At 40.5% G+C, this 9283-nt stretch overlaps 1 long non-coding RNA gene across 1 annotated transcript in view; it reads right to left on the minus strand.

Annotated features, from left to right (window-relative positions):
* Positions 1-457: 457 nt before the first annotated feature.
* The window catches only part of LOC138956192 (uncharacterized), a 10021-nt gene continuing 1195 nt past the window's right edge, over positions 458-9283 (minus strand). The window contains exons 2-5 of the long non-coding RNA XR_011452543.1: positions 8077-8145; positions 6891-6985; positions 4310-4480; positions 458-2156 (exon numbers count right to left, since the gene is read on the minus strand). This is a non-coding gene — a long non-coding RNA (uncharacterized lncRNA). The remainder of the gene's footprint in view (positions 2157-4309; positions 4481-6890; positions 6986-8076; positions 8146-9283) is intronic.

Here is a 9283-nt window from a genome sequence, read left to right on the forward strand (position 1 = left end):
ACATCTTTTACCTTATTCCATACGACATTGCGAGTTTTGCCGTTGTTTCCCTGATAATAAGTCTCGTACTTAGGCACTGTTTGTTTTTCCTCAGTTCATATTCAGAATTTTGCCACGTTTGTTTTGTTGTTGTTGTTGTGCTTGTTTAATTTAGGTTTGTTGTTTTTGTTTAAAACACTCAAACATACGCACACATCACACGCACACTTTTACTTTTTAAGTTATAATAAGTATTGCATTCAGCCACTGTTTTTTTCTCCTCAGTTGATATTCTGATTTTTGTCAGTTTTTGTGTCATTTGTTTTTGTTGTGCTTGTTTGATTTAGGTTTGGTGTTGTTTGTCGTTGTTGTTTGTTTAACACACACTCAAACACACACACACACACACACTAACCAGACACACACACCACCACCACCACCACCACCACCACCACCACAAGAATAGGTTTACACTCACTTTTTCCTCCACGTTTTAATTTTGGCAATATCATTAACCCAGGATTGCAAAGCAGGGATCATTTGTCAATTTCATAACAACGTACATACAATTTCAGCTGGTTACTGCAATAAAATGTGCATCATCACAGGTTTCTGCTGGAATGACAGTGTCTTATGTGTCAACACAAAATACACACACACAAAATGGGTGTGGTGCTGCATGCCCCATAATAGATCCTAACTTCACCCTCTAAACCTCCCTGCAGATGCATGTTTTGTGCACAAAAATAGCCTTTTAAAATATGCAGTATACAAAATAACAAGAAGGGCAAAGCCCATACGACTCACATGCTTTACACATTTTTCCTACCAAAATACATGTGACCTTGACCCAAGGTCAAGGTCATCCAAGGTCATGCAACACAAAGCTGTTAATTCAAGACATAAGAAATACAATGGTGCTTATTGGCTCTTTCTACCATGAGATATGGTCACTTTTAGTGGTTCACTACCTTATTTTGGTCACATTTCATAAGGGTCAAAGTGACCTTGACCTTGATCATATGTGACCAAATGTGTCTCATGATGAAAGCATAACATGTGCCCCACATAATTTTTAAGTTTGAAACAGTTATCTTCCATAGTTCAGGGTCAAGGTCACTTCAAAATATGTATACAATCCAACTTTGAAGAGCTCCTGTGACCTTGACCTTGAAGCAAGGTAAACCAAACTGGTATCAAAAGATGGGGCTTACTTTGCCCTATATATCATATATAGGTGAGGTATTGAATCTCAAAAACTTCAGAGAAAATGGGAAAAATGTGAAAAATAGGTCAAGATGCTATGTATGTTTTTTGGGGCCTTGTCATCATACACCATCTTGCCAAATTTGGTACTGATAGACTGAATAGTGTCCAAGAAATATCCAACGTTAAAGTTTTCCGGACGTCCGGACGGACGACTCGGGTGAGTACATAGACTCACTTTTGCTTCGCATGTGAGTCAAAAATGCAGACGACATTTCTACATTTGATGGGGGAGTTGTCCTGTATTAGAATTATTTATCAAATAATTAAAGTTAACCAAAGTATATGTAATAAAACCAAGGAGTCCTCTGTTAAGTAGCTCAACACAATGATCGCAGCCCAGGGTGCTAACACAGTTAGGGTATGTTGTTCAAGACTTGGAAGGTCAAGGTTTTAAAGTATGCTTCAGTAACGGAATCTTATAACAAAGCTAAAACATTTACCACTGAAGCAAAACCATCTCTGAACAATTCAAAATTGTCACACGTACTAGTTTTACATTTTAAGGATCTTGCCAAGTGCATATCTTTTTATTGTTTCTTCTTCCTCTTCAGTGTTCAGTGTTTGCATTTGGATGTGTGCTCTCTGGCCAAGTCTTGTTGCACAGGGGTGGCAAGGAAAGGCAACCCTCTCAGAACGTGTTGCAGAGTCTGTTCTTCCTACCCTAGCCACAGTCCGCTGTAGGTGCAAAACCTATCCTTTTGAGGTGTACCTTCAGACAGCAGTGTCCTGTGCGAAGGCGGAAGATGGCTCTCTGTTCTGTGTGAGTAAAATGGGGATATGGTCTTGAATGAGCTGGTATCTGTCTGTCTTTTTGTTGTTGATATAGACATCAAAGAAGCTCCAGCACCAGCCAAGTGTTGACTGTTTTCTTTATGCGTAACCTAGTCCTGGCAGCAGCTGTTGTCCATCTGTAAACAAGCAAGATCATTATTATAATATATTGATGGTGTATATGTTTTACCAGAAAGACGAGTAAAATACCACTTAATTTTTGTTTTAGTAATGAGGCATACATGCAGTTGAACGATCATATCTTGTGATATCTGCCCTCTGAAAAAAACCTACTATTCAAAATGTACTTTTACATCTTGTTTTTTTAACTTAGGCTTTTGAAGATCCACATTTACCACCCAAAAGGAGCCTGGCGATACTGGCATGCTTTAATTAAGATGACGTGTTACTCAGAAATACAGTGGTCGCCGCTTAATAAAACCACTTCTGGACCGACGAAAAATGGCTTTAATAAGCGGCGGATTTATTAACCGGCGGTCCAGGAATAGGTCATTTTCGAAAGAAAAAAAAATCTCTTTTGTTTACGTCACTCAGTCACTTTCTTTCGTCATTTACACTTGTTTGAATCTAAACAAAACTTCACGAAGGATGTTGAACTTTTGTTTTTATTATGTACAAGTCATGAACGTGTACTTTGATCACTTCGGTACATCAATAATTTCACTGTCACCGTCACGAATCATTACTCGTCAGAGAAGAACGATTTTATGAGTGTTTGTTTGTTGGTCGTCTTCCACATCAGAACAAGATAATGTGAGTTTTAGTCACAAACTACGTGATTTCTCTGAGAAAACTGGCTTTAATAAGCGGCGGGTTGGTTTTATTAACCGGCTTTTTCTAATACATAAGATATAGTGATAAATCCGGACCGTCTGAAATCGGTTTTATTAAGCGGCTGGCTCTATTAACCGCGGTTTTATTAAGCGGCGTCCACTGTAGTGCTTTTAGTTATGCGCTATAGAAATCTCCTTAATAAATAAATAAATACTGGTGGTGGTTCACTGCAAAGCATAACCTGATATGATTTCTTCATAGCACCTGACTGGAAATGAAGTTTCATACAATAAAAACTATACTGCGCCAGATTTACAGCAGTTCTGTTGAATTCACACAGTCAGAAAATTTCAAGGCTGTCCTCAACATTCTATGCTCACACACACACACACACGACTTGACTTCACTTAGGAAGGTTATGTGATGCTTAAATCATCTGTCTTGCCACTATTTCATCACAAGTAACCACTGTGTTTATTGCTGGTATGTGCCGGAGTGGAGGGATAGTCTTACCCCATGTAAAAAAAAAAAAAAAAAAAGCCTGGCAGGTGATCTGAGATGCCTTTAATAACACAAAGCTGCCTCTGTAAACAATTCTGCTTTTACACATGCTATCCCTTAACTTGGATTCATACCAAAATCAAGCCTAGCTTCATAGGAAACAGAATGTTACTTCAGCATTTAGAATTATGATCTTATTCCATGTACACGCCTTGGCAAATCTGACTCGATCACTACAGCAAGAAGTCAGTGTGTTGATTGTTCATATGTGACCAAGTTGAGGGATGAGCTTATCCTATGTTAAAGCCTGGCCTGAACTGAGACGGTGAAGAGAAGTAGTGTGCCTTTAATGACACAATGCTTTCTTTGTAAGCAATAGATTCAACATCTCAGATCTGGTCAGGCCTATACAAATGCCATCCCTCAACTTGGTTCATACAAAAATCATGTGCCTGGCTAGAGAGTGGGGATTTGTTGTTCTCTTTTTCGAAATCCAAAATAAGCAAAACCAGGTCTTAAAAAGGAGCAAGTCTTAAAATGGGAGTGAATTTACAGATGTTATGAACAAGAAGTCTGCGTAAACAGGGTCATTAATAGGAAGGAGTCTTAGATTGGGGTGTCTTAAAAGGGGCAGTGTGTGTGTGTGTGTGTGGGGGGGGGGGGAGTCCACAGTAACGACCATAAAATAATCAAAATAATACTATTAGTCATCTTATTCTCTACCAAATTTCTAGAGGTCAAGACAATGATACAGATTTTTTACTTGTGTCACTGTTAGTGTCATTCTATGAATAACAGACCAATAGAAAGAGAGAGAAAGAGAGCTCTGTGGTTTTTTTTTACCTGGGTTCATGCTCAGTTGCTTGAAAATTGACTTGTCAGAGGTTCTTCTTCAGCCTTACACCCACATGCAAGAGAACTTGTACCAGATAATGAAATAAGTGAACTTTGAAGTGCATTCATAATTAAAGCCCAATCATGTGGTTTAACCTACCTAGTCTTGAAAAGCCTGTCCGAGGAAACAGAACAAGCACCCTTCCGCAGACCTTCCTAACTGGAGAGTCTTGGTTGTAACCGCACACTTTCTAAAGTAGTCCATAAGCAGTTCCATGTGCCTATGTTTTCACTGGAACCAGCTCCTTTGTGTACCTGTGATCTGGATGAGCTGCAACACATAAAACTTTCATATGAACACTATGTCATAAGTACACCAGTTAGCATACATCAAACACCGAGGAGCATCACAAGATATGATCTAAGGAGGTAACAACTATTGTCACAAAGTGTTTATGATACAGCCACAGGCACATGGCACTGAGTGGTCAATTGGTGAGGGGGGTGGGGCAGAAGTTCTGCTCAGTCTTGTCTACTGATACAACACTTTGTGGTGGTGTAAGGCAGGGAATCACACCCCAACCACTGGCCCCGCCCACCTGGTGTCGAGTGCCTGAGGATACATCAGTCCCAGTCATGGCTGGCCCCCGGTTTGACCAGACAACTGCCATGTATGGGTACATTTACTTTACAGTACAGATTAGTTTTCAATAGCAATGACATCATGGACGCACACCTGCCCAACACTGACACTGACAGCAAAATCAGCGACCAAACGTGATAAAGAGTAACTAATTGTCACAAACATCAAAATGCTTTGCATTAATTTTCTTGAAGAGGTCATTCTTAACCAGATAATCATTTATAGGCAATTGAAGATTATTATTCCACCTACAGGCTATCACTCATATGGCTGTTACTTGTAACACATTTCATTTCTTAAAATATGTTTTGTAAAGTATCTGGCCAGAAGGAGCTACACTGGAGACCAAGCTCTGGGGAACGTCAGAAGACCTGAAAGCGACGTTCCAGTTCACGACAGCAGCGGAACTACGACCCTAGACACAACCGTCGAACGCAGAAGAAGAAGAAGAAGTTTTGTAAAGTACATAGATTTCACTAAAAGGCACATTCCTTCTCATGAAAACAATTTGGCTCACCGTCTCAGATCTGGTAGGGCTTTAAAATGGGATAAGACATGATCTCCAGGGGTCGACACTAACTTATTTGGCCTGGGGCCACACTGGCCCCAGAGATGGAAATTGCTGGGGCGGAAAAAAAAAATCTGGGGCCCACTCTCAGTATTCACGTGCGGCAATGCGTTGTCTGTTTTTCTTCATCGTACTGAAGCCAGGGAAATTCTTTCAACCATTTGACATTGAAATTACGACAGCGCTTCGCGCTTTTGGCTGCATCGGTCTCCTTTTTTCGTTTCTCTCCACCCTGTTCTTCATCTTCATTTCCATGTCTTTTTACACCAGGGATGTGTCGCCACATTTTGCGTTTGGCATTTGAAGGCGATACTTATCTCTCACGCTAAAGAGCGCAATCTGGGAGTTATTTCCCTTACGACATTGTCCTTCGACGATTTGAATGTGTTTTTTTTCTTGACTGCGGCATTGATCGTAACGCAAATTTCAGTGACGACTTTGACTGGCGATTTTTAGTGATTGGCTCTGCTGGCATTAGAATTTTCGGTTTGTCATTGTTGGAATTTATCCTGGGGCGGAGTGGGCCCCAAGCTTCGGCAATGTTTGGGGCGGAACACAAAACTCTGGGGCGTTCCGCCCCCCGCCCCCGCTAGTGTCGAACCCTGATCTCTTAACTTGTTCACATACCCCAAAAAGTGCGATTGTGTTATGAATAAATGCTGTAAAAGCTACCTGTACTAGTTCATTAAAAAAACAAATCACAAAATGTCACTTCACAACAGCATGCAAACAGTGTGTTTATTTCTGGTATGTGTCTAAAGGCGGAGACAGACGCACAACACAAAACCCTGTTTTCGACAAAAACACCATCTCAAAACGTCGGGGAAACACATGTTTTTAAAGAGGGGATGTCACTTGCGAAAAACACAGATGAAGCGCGGTGCGTGTTTTCACAGAAATATCGGTCAGTGTCAGCTTGACCCGTCCAGCTATCGCCCTGTGTTTGAGTTTGTAAACAACATGGCTGGCAGTGCCCACTGATACGGTCAGTGTCCACTGATACGGTCAGTGTCCACTGATACGGTCAGTGTCCACTGATACGGTCAGTGTCAGCTTGACCCGTTCAGCTACCGCGCTGTGTTTGGGTTTGTAAACAACACGGCTGGCAGCGCCCACTGATATTATTGCCTCTCTTCAATCGTGACAGGATCCATAGACTCTAGTTAGGATTCATGGGTCCGATACTACCCTGAATCGGTACCACATCTGAGTCTGCCATTTTTTTCTATCTCCGTGGTGCCGGAAACCGAGTCACTTGAGTTGATCGTCCGCGTTCATTGGCTGACTACCAAAACGTGTTTTTAGATTTTAGAGCATGCTCTAAAACCCAAAACACGATGCAAAAACACGAAACAGTGTTTTCTGAAACGCGTTTTGGGGGATGTCACATGGGAAACACGCTGTTTTGTGTTTGTTTTGAAAGGAAACACTGTTTTGTGTTGTGCGTCTGACATGGCCTTAACACAGACACACACACACACACCATACACACATACACCAAAGCAACACAAAAGCCGAAAACATGCCTACCATCTAAATGAGGATATCCAGTTCCAACTGTCTTCTGCCACTATAACACTGCCAGAGACACCATGGTGTAGAAAGTCAGTTTAAAGAGAGACTACCTGGAAGAAAAATATATATACTATAATAATAATAAAACACCCAGTGCAATAGACATACTTTCTCGTTAAAGGCTTACTTTACTATGTAAAAACATTTTGCTTCACAATCACAGTCTCAGATCTTGTCAGGCTTTTACTTGGGATAAGATCATCCCTCTACTTGGACGCATACCAACATAGATCAGCTTGAATGTTTGTGAAAATATCCCATATTTTGAGTTAACTCACCACAACAAGCAGTCACTGAATATATATTTTATTTTTTAGTATGTGGCCAAGATGAGGGATTCCATGTTAAAGCATAGCCATATAATATCTGAGACAGTGACCCACACTATAGTGACAAGGCAAGTGTGCCTTTAAATTGTAAACTGTTATATATGTGCATTTTGACTTCTTCATAAATTATAACCCTGATGCAGGCAGTCATCAGTAGTGGTTTAGTACCTAGAATGAGAAAAGAATGAACTTGCAAGAAAGAAACTGAGTCAAAATCAAAATACCCTTTATATTACAAACTAGATTCCACGGGGCAGACAGGGTTTGAGGTTAGAAAGCTCTGAAAATAACTCTGCTATTTGAAATTGACTAATAGTATTAACTTATAACGTCATACATGATACAAACAAATGAACTAAGGCTTTTGAAGATCCATATCCAATCCTGCTACACAAAGGCACAAGCAGAGGTTGAAATTGCCAGGGTCATTTTCCATCCCCATGTAGCCTGGATTTAATTACTGGCATGTTTTTTTTTAAAGAGGTGTGTCACTCAGAATGACTGGAGATGGTTCATTCAATGCAGAGCATAATATACCATTGATTTCTTCATGCCATCTGATTTGCCGGTGAATTCACAGGGCGAGAACAATTCAAGACTGGCCTCAACATTTTATGCTGACTGTAAATTGTAATTATATAATATATCCACCCTAGCTAACTGGTACACTAATCACTTGCTCTGGCGGACTTCTTTTTCCAACATCATAAATCTGTTATTTGTACTTTAGCCTTTTGTGGTAAAATATTCTCATTACCAGTTGCACTCACAATCTATTGCTAGTGTATTTTGGAAATGATCAAAAGCCTTACTTGTGTTCTATAACAGCACCATGTCACTGTTGCGGGAAGAATGAGGCAGGGCTTGGTAATAACTGAGACCTGCAAGTAAACAAAACATATTTAGAATCTCATCATGTGTTATTTTGTTATATCTATGTCATGAGGTCTTACATTGCAATAACAAACACACGCATAACTTAACTTAGCAATGTGTTCTAATAAGAGTAATTGTTTAATGAATTAACGCTGAAGAAGCTACTAGTTGCTTAAACAAATTCATAGCAAAATGTCACTTGATCACCACATCAAGCACACTGTATGTTCATTTCTGGTATGTATATGCAAGTGGAGGGATGATCTTGTTCCATGTAAAATCCTAGCTCAGCTGATCTCTCTCAACTTGGATTCATACCACACATTAGGAACCTGGCTGTTTCTGTTCAGTGGGCATTTCTCCATTTGTTTTATTTGAATGCATTTCTTAAAAAGAACACTTCCTCTGCACAGCAAGCAGTCAGGATGTTATATGAAGTCTTATATCGCGCGCGTATCTCCAGACTCGGACTCAAGGCGCAGGGATTTATTTATGCCGTGTGAGATGGAATTTTTTTTACACAATACATCACGCATTCACATCGACCAGCAGATCGCAGCCATTTCGGCGCATATCTTACTTTTTACGGCCTATTATTCCAAGTCACACGGGTATTTTGGGTGGTCATTTTTATCTTTGCCTTAATACAATTTTGCCAGGAAAGACCCTTTTGTCAATCGTGGGATCTTTAACGTGCACACCCCAATGTAGTGTACACGAAGGGACCTCGGTTTTTCTTCTCATCCGAAAGACTAGCACTTGAACCCACCACCTAGGTTAGGAAAGGGGGGAGAAAATTGCTAACGCCCTAACCCAGGGTCGAAATCGCAACCTCTCGCTTCTGAGCGCAAGTGCGTTACCACCCGACCACCCAGTCCTTTTTGTTCCAAATCAAACGTTGTTTTGCTCCAACCAAGACTGCAGATCTTGGCAAACATGTGGCATAAAAACTAGATTTGATGACCTTACCCGTACTCACCCTGAAAAGTGCCGATCTAGATTTTGCTATTTTAACAGAGGGGACAGAGGTTGTACCTCTCCTCATGCAGACACCGCATAACAAATATGTGTAACAAATCCAGTTGCAACACTGTAGTTTCATGGCTTAATTTCATTGACTGATTGAGTCAGCAGTAGTGAGTA

This window comes from Littorina saxatilis, unplaced genomic scaffold, assembly GCF_037325665.1.
Source record: "Littorina saxatilis isolate snail1 unplaced genomic scaffold, US_GU_Lsax_2.0 scaffold_832, whole genome shotgun sequence".
Classification (NCBI taxonomy): domain Eukaryota; kingdom Metazoa; phylum Mollusca; class Gastropoda; order Littorinimorpha; family Littorinidae; genus Littorina; species Littorina saxatilis.